Source organism: Rhinatrema bivittatum, chromosome 9 (assembly GCF_901001135.1).
Source record: "Rhinatrema bivittatum chromosome 9, aRhiBiv1.1, whole genome shotgun sequence".
Lineage (NCBI taxonomy): Eukaryota > Metazoa > Chordata > Amphibia > Gymnophiona > Rhinatrematidae > Rhinatrema > Rhinatrema bivittatum.
In genome coordinates this window covers 64951601-64971470 of record NC_042623.1, presented here as the reverse complement: position 1 = coordinate 64971470, position 19870 = coordinate 64951601, and the positions used below count along the sequence as shown (strand labels likewise).

The 19870-nt window shown below is 39.9% G+C and overlaps 1 protein-coding gene across 6 annotated transcripts in view; it reads right to left on the bottom strand.

Annotated features, from left to right (window-relative positions):
• The window catches only part of TBC1D22A (TBC1 domain family member 22A), a 970480-nt gene that overhangs the window by 384128 nt on the left and 566482 nt on the right, over positions 1-19870 (bottom strand). The window lies entirely within an intron of this gene.

The window sequence follows — 19870 nt, the reverse complement described above, 5'->3', positions numbered from 1 at the left end:
TTGGGTGGTTCTGCTTCCTGGTCGGGGATCTCTGTATACTTCTGTTTTTGGGATAAAGAGCATTAGATTCCCCGTGGAGGTAGGAAGTTTCTCACTGTCGCCACCCTCCTGGCAAAAAAGGTAATTTTATTGCATTGGATTTCAGAAGAGATACCTTCTTTTGCTGAATGGAAAGAGCTGATGCTCCAAACTGCACAGACAGAATTACCTTGGAAAAAAGTTATTATCACTGAGAAACCATGGATTACATTTTGCTTTGGGATAAAGTAATCTTGGCCCAGTGATCTTTACCCTTCGAGGGGGGGGGGGGGAATTCTTGTGCTCCATGTGCTACATTATGTGATGGCTAGTCCTTGGATGCTGTATTTGTGTGGATTTTTGGGTGTGTGTGTTTGTATTGGGGAAATGTTATGCAAATGGGTTATGCTGTTTGTGAATGTTGCCAAAAAGATTGTCATAATTGTTTTGCATATTGCTGTTGCATTTTGTTTCTGTACTGCATGACCCAATAAAGACTAATAAAAAAAAAAAGATCATACTTCTTTATTTCCCTTTACTATATTTAAAATGAATACAATTCCAATTTAGGGGAAACAAGTCTTGTCCTAGAAAGAAATCATTGGGTTTCATTGTTTGCCTAGTATAATGTTATTTTACTCATAAAAATAGTTCGTTCTCCTTCACTCTGTAAATGGCAAACTCCAGAAAACAATACATGAGCAAAGTATTCACCTAAAAAAAGTGGAAAACAGACAAAAATAGAATAGATTAAAGCATATATCACAAGGTTACGGTAGTAATGAGCTACAGTATCAGCCTTCTTTCTTTCTGATATAAAATGAAGATGAAATAAGACAAAGCAACTGAAAATCAAAGTAAACCATTTCATGCATCAGGAGCTTTACCATTTCTCCTTGGATAGCTTAAATTTTTATTACTGTGCAGTAAACTGAATCCCTGCTTCAGTGAACCATGTATATCTTGGAAAGAGTAATTAAAATTATATGATTTTAACAGCATTTAGATATTCTAGTAACATTTCTTGTAAATATTTTTAAATAATAAATCCTTTAAAATAGAAAATATAATCCTCATGGTTCAAGAACAATTCCCTAACTAAGAGAGGGAACATTGCATAGAGTCAAAGAGAATGGCCACAAAAGTTTGTTGCCTGTATCTGTGACACAAAGCAATACAAATCTGAGTAAAGCAATTATTCATAAATGTAGTGTGGTTCTCCCAACACACACTAATCTAAGGGTGATCAAACCCCCAAAGCATCCAGGTTTTCTGATAAGTCTGGAAGAGGTAGCAGACTATTGCTGTCACTCTTGCTGCTAAGTGTCTGATAAATCAGGGAAAAATGAAAGTGGTCTGGCAAATTTAACTGGATACCAAAGAGATCCTTAGCAGAAAATAATTTGGGAATCACTGGCATGAATACATTGAAATGGTTAAAACAGTTATGAAAAATTCCAGCCTTTTGAAATATACTACATTTATGCTATCTAGTGATGAAAAATCATTGGAACAAGGTTAAAAATGATAATCATTTCATTTAATATGTATATACTGCACATATCAAACTTACAAAGCAGATCAAGGCAGTTTACAACAGATAAACAACATAAAAATACATAAAAACATTAAACCCCTCTCATAACCCAAGCATCCTAACCCTAATGAACATGTGTTCTTTTTTAAGTCTATTTTCATGCAAATCATTTTTGGCATTCTCCTTAAACTGCTTTACATCATACATTGTTTTCTTTTAATATCCTAGACCCCACCCAATACATATATGGGAGATTTAGTGCATGTGAGGTTGATTAACATACTTTAACTGTATCTTAAAATAGAAGTGATACTGACTTTGTCATTGAGCTTGAAAGGTGGAGATGCCGTATGTACTCAGTGTAAGCCATGACTGGATCTATTTCATCATGTGATCAAACTATAAGCTATGATGTGGAGGCATTCCCCTACAGTAAATGGGTATTGGTGCTGATCCTTAAAATAGAATGTATTCGATCTGCTCAGTCCTGATGACGTTTTTCAAATGGGCTCAGGAACTGTTCTTTGGTAAATGGCCATATGAAGTGAAGTCCTCAAGGTAGGTGAGGTGGCATCAAAATGTAATTGTGTTGGATAATTAGTAAAAGACTGACTGTAATCCGAATGCTGAAAAAGTTTGCTAATTCTAAAACATTACAGCTCTGAAACTGCAACCAAAAATTTTAGATATCTTTCTGAATTAGAATTACCAGAAGATTTGTATAATATTTGCATCTACATCATTCTCTCTCTTTTGAGTAGGTAACAAATATTTTTAAGGCACATTTTCAGCCATCTTTCCCTTCCATCCCCCATATCCCTCGCAGAGCTTCCCTTTGAAAATCCATGCTTGACAATTTAATGGGGATTTTTTTTTTTTTTAGCTGCATACTTTGCTGGTTGTACTTCAGCTAGATTCATCTCCTTTTCCCCACAGAGGGGGGCAAGGAAATATTCATGGGGGGTGGGAGTCCATTGATAAACATTTATCTATGGAAATAATTCTGAAAATTGCCCCCTTTATGTGCAACTGTAAAATATTTGACAAAATTTTTAACAAACATGTAACAAAAAAAATTAAGAATCATCAAAAGACTGTGGTTTAAACAGCAAGGGGAGCATGAAGATTTAATGCTTAATGGCATCACAGAATCTGATTGCCACTGAATGATAATACTGTCGTTTATTTTATAGTCCATAGTGGGACTGTATATTCTTATGATAAGTGAAATGATTGGGTAATATTGAACAGTTAATTCCCCTTTGTTTTAAATCACAGGAAACGCCTTATGCTGTAGAACAACAATTCTAAATAATCAGCTTTCTACCAGCAGTTTCAGCAGAACAACTCCAATACGTGACAAATATGTACAACATATGAAAAAAGATTACAGTAACATAGTAGACGAGGTAGAAAATGACCAATTGTCCATCTAGTCTGCCCTGTTATTCCTGTCCACACTGCAAGAATACATGCCAGCTGCCAACTGAAGGAATACTTGCAACCACAAAGCACGACCTTTTCTAAGATATGTCTCCTTGTCAAGGTCAGTTTTTGCTATTTTCCTCATTTGTACTTTACCATCTTAGGCAGATGGACATATATGATCTGCCATGTCTATCCACAAGGCTTTGTAATAATTTAAACAGCTGTTCATACCAGCATATCCACTGCCAGAACATCCTGCCTCCTAGATCTCTAGCGTGGCCTGCCAGACAGACCTAGTGAGCCCTTGCATCTCCACTGGGACTTCTAGTTATAGCTGAACTTGCAGCCTGCCAGACAGACTCAGCTGCTACCTAATTCTGATACTGCAGTGGTGCACCAAGTACATTTCTGAATGCACTGTGACATATTCAATATAGAATCTAACTGGCAATGCACATATATACTTTTAAGCCCACATAAGCTAACTAGATATTTAAACCCTAAGTATTAGCATAGCTTGTATCTGGTCATAATGCAGATAAAAATTACGCTCGTACTTTAAGCTGAGTCAAATGATGACATAAAGTACAAATTTTAATAAATTAAATGTATGCACATAATTTAATTACCATAACATTGGAGGCTAAAGAACCAAGATTTTATAACCCAAATAAACACACCGTGAATGAAAAAATGTTTTTCTAATTTGATGGACCTCAAACGTGGGCATAGATTATAATGCTAGATAGCATGAGCTTATATGCACCAATAAGTATAAACATAGGTCTCAAAATGAATTTTTTATGCTTCGTGAAAAAAGTCCAGTTATGGAGATAGAGTCATAACGATAGTGAAGATCATATTCATAGCATATAACTGCATTATATTGACTTCTTAAGATGCAATTTTTTATTTAGCTTGAAGTTTGCGAAGAAACGCCCGTATATCCACTGTAAGAGAGGCTCAGAATGCAAACTATGATAAAAACTAACAATTGCTTTTCAGAGCCAAAGTTGAACAGATGTCCTAAAGTTAGCTGGATAAACAAAAGGTAGTGGTAAATGGCATTCACTCCAAGGACAGGGGCATTACTAGTGGTGTGCTACGGGGATCATTCCTTGGACCATATTTTTTTCAACTTTTCTTTTAAGTGGCACTGTGGAAGGATAGTTGGAAAGGTTTATTTACTATTTATTTTTGAACATTTGATATTATGCCTTTTCCCCAAAGATGATCTCAAAGCAGATTACAATAAATTTAAATGAACAGAGTCAAAAGAACAGCAGTTTGTCTTTTTGTAGAAGATACCAAAATCTGCAACATGGTAGACAGCTAGGAAGGAATGGAAAACATAAGAAATGGTCCAGAGTCTGGAACCTAATATTTAATGCTAAAAAATGCAGTCATGCATTTGGGCTGCAAAAATCTAGGGGGACTGTATTGTCTAGGGGTAAAATTCTTCTAAGCATGAAAGAAGAGCAGGATCTGAGGGCGATTATATCTGATGATCTTAAGGTAGCCAAACAGGTAGATACGACAATGGCAAAAGCCAAAAAGATGTTTGGGTGCATAGGAAAAGGAACGGTCAGAAGACAAAAGGAGATGATATTGCCTTGTATAAGTCCCTGGTGAGACCTCATGTGGGATACTGCATACAATTCTGGAGATCACTGTAGTTATTTAGGAGAGTTGTGGGTGGACCCTTGGACCAGTGGCAGATGACCACAACCCCAGGGGAAGATCTCGAGAGGGACCACCGGTCAGGCTCAGAGTTAGGAGACAGACACACACTAGTTCTTTTATTAGACAGTATACTGAACCACCAGAGGTGGCAGTAGTGAGCTGGAATGCCCGGCTGGGCTGTAGTCCCTCAGATACTGGAACAGCGATCCCTGGAGGCTGAGCTGTAGAGAAATTGAAATATAGTAAATAGGCAGGGTATGCAGAGATCATGATGGTAACACTCACACAATGTCTCATAGAAGCCCAGGAGCTGGAATGTATAGGCCCTCGAGGAGCGAGTACCTGGTTCCAGGGAAAGCTCTGAGAGAGCAATGGTAACTCACTGATGTAGTTGGCAGTGATGACTTCCAGGCAGAAGAGAATACGGAGCAAGTCTGGGAACGAGGGCCCTCGAGGAGCGAGTACTGGTTCCAGACTGTCACCTGAAAAACAAAGGAGAGAGCGAGGCCCCAGAGGAGCGGGTACCCCTGGTAAGTCCGAGGAGGCAGAGTAGCTTAGGTAGAGTAACTCGAACCCTTGCTAACTCCATCTGTTAGCAAATTCTAAGACCTTATATATCCGTCGTGGGTGACATCATCTCAGGGGGACGCCCCTGAGGTTCGCGCCATTGCAGGTACTTCAGTTGGGGCCGCGCCACGCGCGCCCCTAGGCCTCCAGGAAACATGGCGGGTTGCAGCGTTTAGCCAGTCCAGGGACGCCGGAGTACTTCGGCAGAAGGACGCCGCAGCAGCCAATCTTCCCGCAGGTGAAGAGGAAGGCGCCAAAGAGGTAAGGAGGGTGGAGAGAGGGCATCGGGAACCGGCGGACACAACAATCACTCTTTCAAAAGAATATAAACTGGTTGAAGACAGTCCAGAGGATAGCTACTAAAATGTTCGTTGGTCTTCGTTCTAAAACATATGAGGACAAAGATCTAAACATGTAAATCCCTAGAGGAAAGGCGGGATAGGAAAAATATGAGAGAGACATTTAAATACCTCAAAGGTTTTCATGCACAGGAAGTAGGCTTCTTTGAAAGGAAAGGAAGCTCTAGAACAAGGGGTCATAGCATGAGAGTGAAAGAAGGCAGACTCAGAAATAGTCTAATGAAATATTTTTTTGCAGGGAGGGTGGAACATGCATGGATCAGTCCCTCAATTGAGGTGGTGAAAACAAGGACAATATCTGAATTCATGAAAGCATGGGATAAGCACAGAGGATCTCCGAGGGAGTGGTAGGATTGAAAAGCCAAGTAGCTGTGTGAATGTACATATGGTCTTTTTTTGCTGTCATGTTTCTCTGTTTCTAGCCGGGGATATTTAAGCAGCATGCCCATGCCGCTGAATATTTCTGAAAAGTTAGCCAGATAAATGTATCAAGTTTACTTTGCTAGCTGGCGAGCGGCTTAATATGAACCATCTAACATTCTTAAGAGACAAGTTTTTCAAGAACACAACAAGGTGTGACAAGAGGATTGGCCCTGTAGGAACTGAGATGTACTTTCACTATCCTTGCAACTTTGAGTTTCTGACCATTTGAGAACTGGACAGAGGTTTACATTAAATTTTGACAGATTGTAGTACTGGTAAGTTAGTATACTTAGGGCCTCATTTTCCAAGCACTTTACTGCGTGCGATAAATTCGCAAATCGTGTTAACAGCTGTTAACGTGATTTGCGAATGCAAATTAGTCATTTGGTATTCAGGGGGCGGAGTCGGGGCGGAGCATATGTAAAGCGGGAACCTGTGTATCGTGTGCGGCGAAACAGCCGCAGTGTTAGCGCGGCTGCTATCGCGGCTAATAACTACAACTCCAACCTCGCGTTATAGGCCTGAAAAGGATTACCGCCATCCACGATAGTCCCAGACAGCCTGTTTCAGGCTCCTGGGGGGAGAGGGAGAGAGAGAGGGGGAGAGAGAGAGAGAGGGGGAGGGAGAGAGAGAGAGAGAGAGAGAGAGAGAGAGAGAGAGAGAGAGAGAGAGAGAGAGCGAGCCTTACTATAGTGCCTATGCCCTACATAGGTATTTTAACCCCTATAGGACGGCCACCTACTAACTTGGGGTGGGGATTAGGTATGAGCGTCGGGGGTTGGGGGCCACTTTCGCATTCCACATGAGACCTACGGACTGAACAGTGGTCTCTAGTGCAGATTTGCTGGCCGTCGGAGTGAGGACGCTCACTCCAAGCGGAGATTTGGCCAATATTCTCTCCACCTAGCATGTTGTTGCCCAGGTAGAGTGTCCATCAAGCTAGGTAGAGAGAACGTTGCCCAAACCACTTCTTGGAGTGAGCGTCCTCACTCCGACAGCCAGCAAATCTGCACTAGAGACCACTGTTCTGTCCGTAGGTCTCATGTGGAATGCGAAAGTGGCCCCCAACCCCCGACGCTCATACCTAATCCCCACCCCGAGTTAGTAGGTGGCCCTCCTATAGGGGTTAAAATACCTATGTAGGGCATAGGCACTATAGTATCTCTCTCTCTCTCTCTCTCTCTCTCTCTCTCTCCAGGAGCCTGAAACAGGCTGTCTGGGACTATTGAAATATCGTGCACTGCGATAAAAGAAACCGGCAATTATCGTGCACCGCGATAAAAGACTGAAAGAATCATCGTGCAGTGGGAAAACATCGCGTGCGGCGCTAATGTTTTCGCGAATGGCGAAAACATCACCGCACACGATGTTTCCCCACTGCACGAAAGAAGCCACAGTTGCATTGGTAACGCCCCCTAATGCGTTACCAATGCGATATTGGAAAATAAGGCCCTTAATCTTACATCTGTGCTTTTTCATATTTGTGGGGAATCGCACTTGTAGAACATAGGAACCATTGAGTTCAAGAGTGGAGTAGTTGCATTTGTGGGTCAATAATAAGATTCTTCCAAACCTTTTACAAAGGGAACAACAGTGGATTTATATTTTGAAATGTTTAAGTTTATGATGTTTAAACTTAGAAACTGAATGGAGGGCATTTTTTTTTTTTATGGCTTTGCCACCCAGGTGATTTGCCCCCCACCCCTTCTTCCTTTTTGGATGGATATAAGCCTTATGTTAAGATTGTTATGAGGTGTTTTTGTGCTCTCTGGTAGTGGTTACTGGCTGCTTCGCCTATTGCTTAAATTGTGTTATGTGATTTTTAGCTGAGTTGTTTAATACCTTTGAAGCCATTTACTGGCTTTAATGAGACTTTGTTAGAGTAGCTCCCAATTTGATATAGCTTGCCTGCTACTTGTTGAGACAGTTTGTATCAAAATACTCTTTGCTCTATTGGTTCTTGTAGGTATGAGAGTTAGGCTGTTCGGATAAAAAAAATTGATCTATTAAATGCGAAAATTATACTTAAGCCTAATCAAGAAATTAAGATGCCCAATAAACCTGACATAAATTGGTGTGAGTTCGAACTGACTTCTACATCTGAAATAGGATCCCTTATAAAAAAAGATGAATCCAGCAAGACATCCAATGGACCCGATTCCTGTAAAAACACTCAAACTTATTACAGATATAATCTCACCAATCATTGCTAATATAGTTAACTTTCCTTTGACGGAAGGTATCGTTCCTGAAGCCCTGAAAAACGCTATTATTAAACCAATTCTTAAAAAACCTAATTTGGATAATACTCAATTAAGTAATTTTAGGCCTATATCCAACTTATCTTTTATTGCTAAAATTTTAGAAAAAGTAGCTCAAATTCAGCTTGATCATTTTTTAGAGTCAAATGATATTTTATTCTCTAGCCAATTCGGTTTTAGGAAGAATTTTAACACGGAAACTCTTTTATTATCATTGACTGACACAGTTTTAAGAGGCTTTGATGTAGGTAAAAGATACTTTTTAATTCTTTTAGATTTGTCTGCAGCCTTCGATACTGTCCAACATGATATCCTAATCACTCATCTACAAGAAATAGGAATCTCAGATATTGTTTTAAAATGGTTCACCTCATTTCTCAATAATCGCTCTTTCCAAGTTAAAATAAAGAATTCTTTATCCGAAAATATTCCACTTCAAACAGGTGTACCTCAGGGATCAACGCTCTCGGCCACCCTTTTTAATATCTATTTATTACCGCTGTGCCATCTCCTTACAGGATTAGGTTTGAAATTTTATGTTTATGCAGATGATATCCAGTTTTTAGTACCTATAGAAAATGATCTTGATTTCACCTATAAACTAATAACTATCTATTTCAATGCCATAAAAAAAATGTTATCACAAATGAAACTAATCCTAAATACAGAGAAAACTGAAATAATACTGTTAGAAAGAAAACACTCTCAATTTAACATCCCAGCATTTAAGTTATAGAGAACACCACTTTGATGCCTTCACCATTTGCCAGAGATCTTGGAGTGATAATCGATTCTGAGTTGAATATGAAAAAACATATTGCGACTAAGTTAAGAGATGGTTATTTTAAATTATTAACTTTAAGAAGATTGAAACCAGTATTGGAACCTTCCGATTTTAGATCGGTTCTTCAAGCTTTATTATTTGCTAATTTAGATTATTGTAACACTCTGCTGCTTGGCCTACCTCAATCTACAATCAGACCTTTACAGGTATTTCAGAATACAGCAGCTCGAATCTTGTCAGGAAAAAAGAGGTTTGATCACATTACCCCAACATTGATAGAATTACATTGGCTACCAATACATTTTAGACTACTTTACAGAGCTGCCTGTATAATACATAATATAATCTATGGGGAAAGAACAGAATGGTTGAATGTAGCATGAGGTTTTGGAAAGAAAGTAGGGAATAATACTGACTGATTTAAATGGAACTCAGATACTACTTTTTTCTGAGTACCACTTTATCCTGGAAAAATTGCATGTAAAAAGGGTAATGAGCCAACTGTTGCAACTCACTGACTCATCAAGTGGACATAACAGCTACAAGGAAGAGAACATTCCAAGTTAAATATTTTAGAGATTCAGTTTCTAAGGGCTTGAACAGTGCCTGCATTAGGTGACTGAGAATTACATTGATGTCCCAAGGCACCAGAAGTTTCCAAACTGGCAGGTGCAGTTAAAACAGAGCTTTCATGAATTTGGAGATCACAAAATGCATGGAAATAGGTGCTCCTTTCCCTGGGGAATGATAGGCTGCAATAGTGTTGAGATGCACCTGGCAGATGCTACAGTGAAACCAGATCACGAAAGGTAGTGATGATAGGGACAGGATGTGTCTTGGTTTGCAGATGAATGGGTTCAGATTGTGCGAAACATGCCATTTTGAGTAATGTTTCCATTTGAAGGAGTAATTTTACCTTCTTAAAGGCTTTCTCACTGAGAGAAGTATATTTTGAATTGGTTCTGGAAGAGATCACTGTGCTGTGACTAAGTGCTTAACATCCATGCTATCAGGTTAAAGGTCAATAGGGCTGTGTGTAGAAGAGAGTCATTTTCTTGGAAGAGGAGTCAAGGATCATCTCCCAAATGAATCTGAGGTCTTGTGGTGAATTTAACTAGATAATCTTGTTCTTGGATGAATTTTTTCACAGTCCTAGCTATAAATGGTATTGGCGGAAAAGCGTACATAAGGCCTATGTTCCAGGGAAATACGAAGGTATCTGCAGCTACATATAGCATACTGGGCTGAATTGAGCAGAATTGATTTAGTTTTCAGTTCTATTCTGTTGCACTAGATACTGGTGTGGGTAATGAGAGAAAGCCTGGAACAGGAACAAAAGCCTTGGGAAAAGGTAAAACAGAGTACTGTCAGAAATGCACTGCTAGAGAGGCCATGCAGCCAACAAGGGCTAGAGCCAGGCAGGGCCATAATGTGGACTGGAACCACCATTACTAGAAAGTGAGAGAACCTGGAGGAAGTTGGTAGGTTCTTCAGCTTAAGGCTGACCTCAGTTCAGAAGAATATGGTTTGAGGAATGTGGGCAGGAGGGTGCTGTCAGAGAAGTAGTGTGAAAAAGGGCAAGGGCTGGAAAGACAAGTCCATGGTATGAATGGAACCACCATTATAGGGAGGGGAGTGAGCTTGATGGATACCAGAAGGACCTGCAGCTCAAGACTGGCTTCAGAGTGGCAGAGCCCAGCATGACAGTTAACGTTCAGGACTGATATGTGAAATGGAAAATCTACCTGCACATGAAAATATGCTGAGGACATTACTGTTTTGCAGAAGCTGAACTGTGATTCATATGGGACATAAAGACACTGTTTCAGTGCACCTGCCTGCACCTGTGTTTTTGGCCTATCAGGAAGCAGTCCTAGACAGGGCACCTTTCTAAACAGTTTATAGTCCAGTATAGCCATATAGTCCAAGGGACTCACTGAACCATGTCTCTGTAATAAAAACAGTTTCCAGATCTGCCTCTTCCATTAGAGCTTGCAGATCAGGAACTTTATTGCATAGACTATGAGTATTTATGTTCACAGCCTCACTTCTCCTTGGCTTGCCTACATGCAGAATAGCCTCATTCCTGCTTCCTTCATCTCAAGAGTAGACTAGCAAATGCTAATGATCTTCATTTATTTATTGGGGGTGACAGCTCAAATCCATCAGCATCTATCACACCCCATTCCAATTTAAATATCTGCCAGCATATTATATACATTTCTCACTTTGGATCCTTTTTCCTCTCACATAAAGATGTAAGACATTACTACAGTACAATCTTTCATTGTTCCACACGAAACCCCCCTCCCAGGAGGGGAAGAAAGAGCATGCTATCACTGAAATGAAATGCAACAGGGGAAAAGACAATGCAGCAATGTAACATGAGCCACCAACCTAGAAGTCAGAGAAAGGCTGAAAAGGTTATCAGATCCTCTACTGTGAAAGTAATTAAATGACTAAGAAAAGATGAGTCAGAGAAGCTTTGCTTGTGACAACCTCCTGACTACTGCAACTGACTTACAGTGAAATATCACTTCAAAAACAAATAATGGCAAAGTTCTAAATTGTAGAACTCAGACTGAAAAAAGTCTTAAATAGCAAAGCCATGAATGAATGAAGGATTTGTGTGGGAAATGTACTGAAAGACATCCTAGCAAACAAACAGATTCTTACCCTGAATTGCAAGGAGGTGGGGGGGGGGGGGGGGCAGAACCCTTGGGTACCTGGTTCTCAGAGATGGAAAAAAAAAGGTCAGGCAGGATGTAAAAGCATACACTTAATCTCTTGCCATAATCCTGCCTGGGTCTCAGCCTTGTGGCTGAAAGGAGGTGGTCCCTCCATACTGGTTAAGAGCAAATAATTGGTCATGGATTTAGCTGAATTCACTGGGAGCCATAACCACTGAATAATGAATAAGCTGGGAGCCCAGTTGAGCTATATATTCGAGCATAGGAAATCCTTCCTACTGAGGAAGAAAAACCTAAGGACACTGGCTGTACAAAGGTGATGTTAGGTCCCTCAGAAGGACAGGGACTCCAGAGGAAGATTCAAATGTGACATCAGGTCCCCAAGGAGGGTGCCGACCCTAACAGCTGATTGGGATATGGCATTGGGTTCCCCAGAAGGACACAGACCACAGTGGCTGATCAGAAAGTGACATTGAGTCTCCCAGGAGGGCAAAGACCCCAGTGGCAAATTGGAAGACGACATTGAGTCCCTCAAAAACACAGGGACCAGTGGCTAATTGGGAGACAACATTGGATTTCCCAGGAAGACAGGGACCCTAGCAGCAGATTGGAAGGAGTTGCTGGGTTTCCCAGAATGTTCGAAACCCTAGCAGCAGATCGACAGGTGATGTAGGGTCTCCAAGAAGGACAGAAACTCCAGAAGCAGATCAGGAAGCACATTTTGGACATTAAGTGCAGACCACAGTGGCAGATCAGGAATTAGAACTGGGTTCCCAAAGGGGGCCATGGACCTGTCAGTAAAGCAGAGCAGAAGAGAGCAGAGGAAAATGCAGCAGCAATTTGGACACAACAGATTCCTCCAGCCTCCCATGACCAGTAATACCTATCAGTCCAGATGCATTTAAGCGGCAATTCGGGAGATGAGCATTGATCCTTGGAAGACACGGCGACCAATGGCATCTAGAGGCTTTGACCTCTTTGCTCTCTTCTGTGCAGATTCTACCGCTACAGATTGGTGATCCAATTGTGGTTTCTGAAAGCCCGGAGCTGACTGCACCAAATAGGTAGTGTCAGCTTTTCTGTGGACTGGAGCAATGGAGCCAGGATGCTCCCAGTTCTTCTTCAGGGGATCCAAAAGAACCTGGTGGAAAGGGATGGAGGTTATTACCTTGGGAGCATCCAAGGAATTGGAGCAACTCCATCATCTGTCTATAATCCTGTTCAGTCTGTAATTAGAAGGGAACCAATTCAGACATTTCCTTCACAAAATTTATAAAGAAAGGTCCTCTGGAGGAGAACGCTTTCTACTTTTCAGTGGGGTGAAGGTAGTTAAGGCAAATCATCGGTGTCTGGTAAGGAATCATCAGTCCAGGTATCACAGGGATCAGCACCTGTCCCTCTAAGATGTAGAGGCGGACGGGATAGTAGGATACCTGAAGATCCTGGTCTAGGCTCCGAAGGAATCGAAGGAATAATCGGAGGCACCAATGAAGGCATTGAAGGCACCAGCGCAGGCATTGAGTGCATCAATGGATGGCTCGGTGGCGCTGACGGACGTATCGGCACCGATGGTTGGATCAGTGGCGATGGACGTATCGGCATCGATGGCTGAGGTAGAACCCCCGAAGGAGGGATGCGAAATGGTGTTTCTCCTCCCAATGACAGAGTGAGCGGGGAGGGCATTCCTTTGCATCTGCCATTTAGAAGCCCAGTCTCCTAGTCTTACAATGTCCCGAGATCTTCACAATCCACTGCTGTTTTAATGACTCAAAACAATTTTGTGTCATCTGTAAATCTGGTCACCTCACTCATTTTCCTTTCAGTGAACATTTTTGGAGGTGCGTCATGATCATAGCATGTTTGAAGGAAGAAGAGAGAGTTGCAGTAGTAAGTGATCAATTGAGGATACAATAGATGGAGGGGATAACTACAGGAGAGATAAAACTGAGGAGCTGGTTGGGAATGGGGTCAGAGGAACAAGTAGCAAGTTTGGAGGAGGAAAGAAAATGGTAGCTTCCTTGTCCATGATTTCAGAAGAGGAAGAAAATGTGGAAGAGGCCAAAGGAAGGAAAGAAATGCAGTGGGGGTGGAAATGGAAGTCTGGTGGAGAATTCAAAATTAATCTCATCAGTCTTTTCATGAAAGAAGTTAGCCATAGCCTGGGTGGAGAATGAAGAAAGGAAGGGAGGCAAAGGCAGTTTGAGGAGGTAGGTGAGAGTGACAAATAGATGGTGGGAGCTGGATGAAAAAGTGTCTGTCAGATGGACATAATAATCATGCTTGATAAGTGTAATAGCAGATTGGGAAAAGGTCAGCATGAATTTGAAATGAATGAAATCAGTATGAGAATGGGACTTCAGCCAGAGATGCTTTGCAGAGCAGGCACAGGATGGGAACTCTGGAGGTGAGCCAAAGTTGGGGTTTGACATGCTTTTCAGGATAGAGGGATAAAGGAAGAGTGTCCAAAGCAGAGGCAATATAGTGTTATAAGAAAAGACTGACTCAACAGACTGACAATGCTCTAGAGGAAAGGAAAAATGAAGCAGCACTACAGAGGATGCAGGTGTCAACAGCATGAATATTCCTTAATATGTTGGTTGCAATTTGATGAGACTGTGGAGGAGGGTACTTAAATGTGAACATTATCAGATGATGGTCAGAGAGGGGAAAAAGCCTGAGAGAATTCAGATGAAAGAAAGGACTAAGCAAATGCAGTGGCCATGTGAGTGAGTGAGACCAATGGAGCATAATTTGAGGTCCAATGAGATTACGGAGAGTAATTCTGAGACAAAAGGGAGAGTGGTCATCAAGAATAATAGTAGGAGAAGATGGTTTGAAGAAGAAATAAAGACAAGAATCAATGTAAGCAAGGAAGGTGGAGGGATACAATAGTTGACAGTTACGAGAGTAAAAATAGGTGAAAAGATGGATGGAATGGGCCTCAAACAGAGAAAAGATGGAAGGGGTTGAAACCTGCAAGAAGAGGAGCTCCATACCATCACCATGGCCTGCCAAGCATGGCTTAAGGAAGAAATGATAACCTTCATGACAGAGAGCAGAAAAAGAAGCAAAGTCCTCAGGGGAAATACAAGTCTTGGTTAAAGCATGAAGATGGAAGGAATGAGAGGTAAAGCGGTCATGAATATAGGAAACCTTACAGGAATTTTGAGTAGGCATTCCACAGGGAACATGAGAAAGGGAGACAGGCAAAATGGGGACAGGGATAAGGTTGTAGGGGTGACATAATGAAGTATTCAGATGGGGTGATAGCTACCTTAGAAGACCAGGATTGGGACTGATATCTCCAGTTGAAAGAAGAGAAGCAAAGGCGTAATGAAAGTGATGACTATAAGATACTCTCTCAGGGAGAGAGGTGAAGGCTAGATGAGTTAAAATATTTTGTTGCTCCAGAGCATTAGACATGGCAGAAGACAAAATGGCTGGGGACGTGGAAAATGCAGTCAGTGAATTTGATTGCTTGGAGAGGTTTCCAGTGGGAAAATGATTGGGGAGGGTAAGCTTCAGAAAGAAGAAGCGTAGTGGAGCCATAGGAAGTAGGGAAAATTAAAAGGGAAAAATGCTGCTGGCCTAAGGCAATTCTATGGTAGAGGTACTGGCTTTATGGCCTACTTGTTGAAGAAACGAGGGGTGGCAGATGCTCAGTTCTTAGTATATTGTGTCCTGTGGGCTTATAAATTAATTTGCTCCATGTTAATATATTGTAATTCTACTAAGGCAATTCTATGGTAGAGGTACTGGCTTTATGGCCTACTTGTTGAAGAAACGAGGGGTGGCAGATGCTCAGTTCTTAGTATATTGTGTCCTGTGGGCTTATAAATTAATTTGCTCCATGTTAATATATAGTAATTCTACTTGGGTAAATACAAGAAATAGCAATGAAAATAGGAAAAGAAATGTGTGAGGCTACAGTGAAGAAGTTACTTAAGAAGAACAAGAACCTAGGGTGGGAGGTACAAAATGCCAACTGAAATTGCTTAGCACAAACCCTGGGCTACACAATCTCTATTCCTCTGTCCCAGAAGAAGCTGGGAGCTGCCTACCCTCACTACAAGCTCTAAGCACTTATGTCTAATACACTAAGTACACCAGTCTGACTGCTGAACAGTCTCTGACAATTTCTTACCCATAGCATCACTACTTTAAAGGGGAAGAAAAGACAAAAATATTTTTTCAAGGCTTAAGTACCTTGTTTTTGGCTTACTGCGAATCTGCCTTTTTTCTTTTTGCTTTTTCTATTTGTGATTCACTAGAATCCAGCCAGCAAACTGTTTTAGGAGATATTTTCAGTTTTTGCCTGAGAGCCATCATCTTAGTTTTTTGAATTTCCTGTTCCAAGGTATGCTGGATAAAAGTGATGTCACAGATCTATGATGAGTTTATGCATATGCACACACTATAGCTCCACTGGAGAAGTATCCTGTAGGTAAAGAGGACCAGAGCTAGCGAAAGGCAAGCTGCAGGTGCAAGCCAAAGCTTTTGCCAGAGATGAAACTACATATGAAGCTGGCCTCAGAGCCAATACATAGGAAATGTCTGGAAGCAGCTAAGAAACATTGTGAATGGTATGACTGGTTTATGGAACAGCAGCGGCAGTGGAGGAGGGGCAGAAAAGTGGTAACAAGAGATGTGTAAGAGGAAAAGGTATGCTGGACATACTTGAGGGGGAAGCAGCAAGTTAGAGAACACTGTCTGCAACTGCCAGAGTGGCAGTTAGCATAATTATTAAAGGGTTAAATTCAACACCAACAACTGCAGAAGAATGTGATCTGCCACCACAGTGAGCGGATGCTGACTTTCTGCAGGGGCTATGAGAGACAAAGTGTTCACTTCAGTCATCCTCCCAACATCTCTTAAGAGATTCCTCCATTAAGAGGAGTGATATTAGCTAAATCCAGAAATCGAATGTTTAAAATTATAGGTCCTACATTGTGGAATAACTTGTCTGAAGAAATTAGGGCTGAAAAGGATCTACTCCGTTTTAGGAAAGATCTTAAAATCTACTTCTTCTCAATGACATTTCCTTCTTAATGCCTCTGTTTAAAGCTGCAATGCAAGCTGGGCATCCACTACTTTAGATAGTTTTTTGTTGTTGTTGTTTGGTTAAGAGTTAAATCTTCACAAATGTTTTCTTTTTGTGTTTTTTATGAAGTGTATTATTGGTTGTTTGTGTTCATGATTGTGTATGTATATCCACCAAGATTTGTGGATTGGCAGAATATAAATTGGTTAAATCAATCAATCAATCAATAAATAAATAAGTGAGACACCGAGATGAGAGAGATGAAAGCAGAAGAAAAAAAACATACTGGGATTTTATGTTGCTATTCCAGAGAATCTTTTTTTATTGAAGCTGTTCTGGATTGTATTTGATGTTTTGTGAGTGATTAATACATTCTCTTATCATTTCTCCAGCCTATCTTATATGGTGATTCCATGAGGAGTCTGTGAGCAACTAACATAATAAAGATTCAGCGTAATACAGAGGGGAGGTTACACTAGTATCTGCAATACTTTTTGACTGACCCTGCAAGTCTCAACAGCACTCGGATGACAAAGAGTGGTGCATTGTAGGATACATCCTGGTACCAACAAAGAGAAGACAGTAAAATGGCTGCAAGCATATTGATCCCAAGGCTTAAAAACAAATTACATTTTTAGAAGATTAGCCTAATACAGGGATAGGCAACTCCAGTTCTGGAGTGTCACAAATGGGTCTAATTTTCAGGATATTAATCATGAAGATGCATGAGATATTTGCATACAATGGAGGTAGTGCATACAAATATACTTCATGCATATTCACTGAGGATATCCTGAAAAGCAGACCTGTTTTGTCTTGCCATTTGCAAACCTTTAGTAAAATAAAGAGCATAATATGCAAAATAATTGCAGTTATTTATTTAAAAGCCTTTATATACCACTTTTCAACAAGTGTTTATAGCAGTAGTTAGTCAAACAGTAACTTAAAGAGGAATGAAAAGCTCATGAATATTAAGTTCCATAAAGAATTGTCTTAATTTATAATGCATCTTTACTGAAATGTCATAAAACATGTAGAAAAAGAAATGTTTGACCACTCAACTGAGCAGATATAATCCATATATCACAGAAGAGACTCATGTAAGAAACACATCTCAGTTTTACAAAATTGTAAACCGCATTGATCAATATTGCTTGAAGAATGTAGTACATAAAAACATTTAAATAAATAAATTAATATCCACAGGATCTATAGAGAAAATAAAGATCTTACACATTCAAAGATCAAACACTGCTAACATTCTACTGTTAACTAGTACCAGCAGCCTAAAGTAGTTTAGGAAGTATCACAGGCAGCAAATTTAAACTTTCAGTCAACTATAAAACTCAAGTATCCTATGCAGTTTTTATTTAACATTAATTAGGCCACACATATTGTGAAATGTCAATGTATTCATGATGTATGTTCATTTACCAACATGGTCATGATTTACTAAACTGTTTTTCTCTGGTATACATATCTGCTACTAGAAGAAATGTCCAGTGATATAAAAGGAATGTGGTGTCTTTACAAGGCCACAGTTTTTTTTTTACCCGAGGGTTACCAGTGGAGAAAAGCATGAAATTTCACTAGTGCAAAATCAGGTAGTACCACTGGATGTATAGTGCTGTCAGTAACAAGTAGTGTTATCCCAGTCAATATTGTCAAGACATTCCAAGGGCCAGGCTATGAACAGCAGGCCCTGGTTATGTTCACTACAGGACATCAACAATTAATAGATGAGAAGTGTGAGGTAAATCCTTAAAGATGCTGGGACATCAGAGAATTTGTACTAGTTATATAAACTATTTTATTTATTTAAATTTTGATATAGCTTTCCCACACTACAGGTTTACAAATATGCATCAGAGAATCACAGGATAAAATACAATATACAAATAAAAAAAACAATGTAAAAATACACATTAAAAACACTACAGATAGCTATTGGGAATCCAATGCATATGGTCACGTCTCCTAAATTAGAAAATCTAGAGAAGAGCCACATTCCAAAATCTAACATCTTCTATTTAACTGGATAATACAACCATGTCTTGATATTTTATCACAATTTGCCCAACAATTCCAGCTTGCCCTCCATCACTGCGAATGCCCAGATTATCCATGAAATAGAAATGTCTTAACCAATTTCCAAAAGGTCAAGAAGTTAAGGTTCTGCTTCACAGCTAAAGGGAGATGGAACTAATTGGAGAAGGTAGGCCATGACTGGGTGTCTAGATTATGTCTAGTATCTCTAATCTACAAAGCAAAATAAATATTGCAGTGCTATACACCAGCGCAAAAAAGTTTACAATATGATTATATAATACAAACACTATGATTCATCTTTTTTAGCAAAATTATATTGAACTATTTAAAAAAAATAACCACTTCTTTTTGTTTTCTATCTCATCCCTGTCAGGCTAACATCACAAGTAAATGTTTGGTTCTGCCTGGCATCACTTTGTTAATGCTCTATTCATTAATTTAACAAACTATCAAGAGAATATGTTTAGAACAGGCAAGCATTATCTGCTGAATTTCATTTAATTAAACTCTACTATAGGAATATAACGGTCAGCATTTCATGGAGGAAATTATTTTAAGGATGAAGGTAGAAAGTATTTCAAAGTTCCCTGTTATAACATGAAAACAATCTAAAATTACCCCTACCCACAATATAATTTATCTATAATACTGGAGATGTTATTTCAGGAGTTAGTAATTAATTGGATTCCACAGAGAAATTATTCAAGCATTCTTGATAGCAAAATGATGCACAAAGGCACAAAACATAGTGCCAAAGGACAACCATAAACAACCACTGTGACTTGCCCGAATTACAACAATCATTGAGTTTAATGTGAAATGAATGCTGGCTGCCTTTTGTATGTGACCATTACTCTGCTGAAAAGAGATTGCCATTGAATTTTGATTACATTGCCTTAATAAAAAGTAATGAAAGTGGCTCATGCTCTAGTGGCTTTCCTTTAAATGATACACAGCAGTGATCTTGCAAAGGCCACTATGCCACAAGCTGATTGAGGATGACACTTTGAGAAAGACTGTGTTACAGCGT